We start from the raw sequence: 1,376 nt of genomic DNA, 5'->3' as shown, positions 1-1,376 counted from the left end.
GTTACAGACAGCTCTACACTACTAGGCTTTTAGTTTACAAATAATGCAAACACATCAGCAGTTTTGAAATGCCATAGACTACAAAAACACAGAAACAAACAAATAACCAAGAATGGCTATTTAAAATGAAGCTGTGTAACCAACACATCTAAAATTCTAAAGGAACAACTGATTTGGGGGGGAAGAAACCCTCTGATAAAAATTTTAATTTCTTGACATTTTTAAATGACGTAAACTTCTAAATTAAAATGGAGGACAAAACGAGCTTTACAAGTGGATAGTTTCAACTCACTAAAATCATGCCAACAAGGTAAGCCTGCATAGAAAAAAATTTTAGATCACTGGCTGCATGCATACAAAATTAGAAATGCAGGTATTATAGTACAAAACCATGGCAGTGTGCGATGTCTTGTTACTAACCAAGGTTGAGGAATAGACTGCAGTACCTCCAGTGACCACAGTTTCTGGTCTTTTAATGACTATTTCTGCCAACTAGAAACAATGTATACGGAAAGATGGGTGGGCACGTCTGCTGTGCTGCTAATTAACGAAGTTGAAGTTCATCACCGCCACGTAAATTGGAGCCAGGACTAGGGTCTTATGGTCTTCTTGTGTCCATTTCCTCCCGAGGGGACCCGTCTTGTCTTCCAGTCGATACCCCCTTCTCCAAGCCTCTTCAAAAGCCCGTTGTGCTAATGCACCCCCCTGCTGGACTCGCTGCACATCAGACCCCAGGCAGCCCCTACCATCCTGTCTCTGGAGGTCAATGCAGCCTTTCCAGATAACACAGACTCCGTTCAGAATCATGGGAGCCTTCCCATCCACCTTGCCACATCCCCCCAGCTAGGTGTCTGTCGTGTTCTCCCTGCCAGCTGGCCGGAAAACCCTGGAGAGACAGATTGGCTCCTGGGGCCACTAAAGCGATTTCCCAGTGGCTGTTGGGGCAGGCGTTCTGGAAGCATGCCTGGCGCTCCTCATGGGGCCTATCCCTGAAGCCCATGTACTTATTCTCACATTCGCAGCTCAGCTTCCCGAGGAACTCGTGCTCGAGTTCTCAAACTTGCATCTCTGGTCGGGCATGGGGCGTGGCACCCTTCCCACCCCGAGGCCATGCTGCCCGGTTCAGGGCTTGCGGGGCACCCTCTGGTCTGCTCCACGCTGACCAACTCAAGTGTAATATATTTAGTGCAGATGCAGCACAGACACATCACACCCGTGATTTCACGGACACCGAAGTGTAGGAAGGAAGGGTTCCTAAGAGAGGAGGGTCAGGAAGCAGCAGAATGGCAGCCTGAAATCCTTGCCTCTCCGGCGCCTGTCCCCTGGGCTGGGCACCTCGGGAAGGGCCAGGGTCCGTAGTTAGCTACCCGAGGGCC

General features: G+C 49.3%; 1 pseudogene; it reads right to left on the bottom strand.

Moving 5' to 3' along the window:
- Positions 1-544: 544 nt before the first annotated feature.
- Positions 545-1,086, bottom strand: LOC114204638 (core-binding factor subunit beta-like; annotated as a pseudogene).
- Positions 1,087-1,376: the final 290 nt, after the last annotated feature.

The sequence above is a fragment of the Eumetopias jubatus genome, unplaced genomic scaffold (assembly GCF_037043125.1).
Source record: "Eumetopias jubatus isolate StellerSeaLion01/CBP00866 unplaced genomic scaffold, mEumJub1_p1.0 scaffold_6, whole genome shotgun sequence".
Taxonomy (NCBI): Eukaryota; Metazoa; Chordata; class Mammalia; order Carnivora; family Otariidae; genus Eumetopias; species Eumetopias jubatus.
This window is presented reverse-complemented; position numbering and strand designations above follow the sequence as displayed.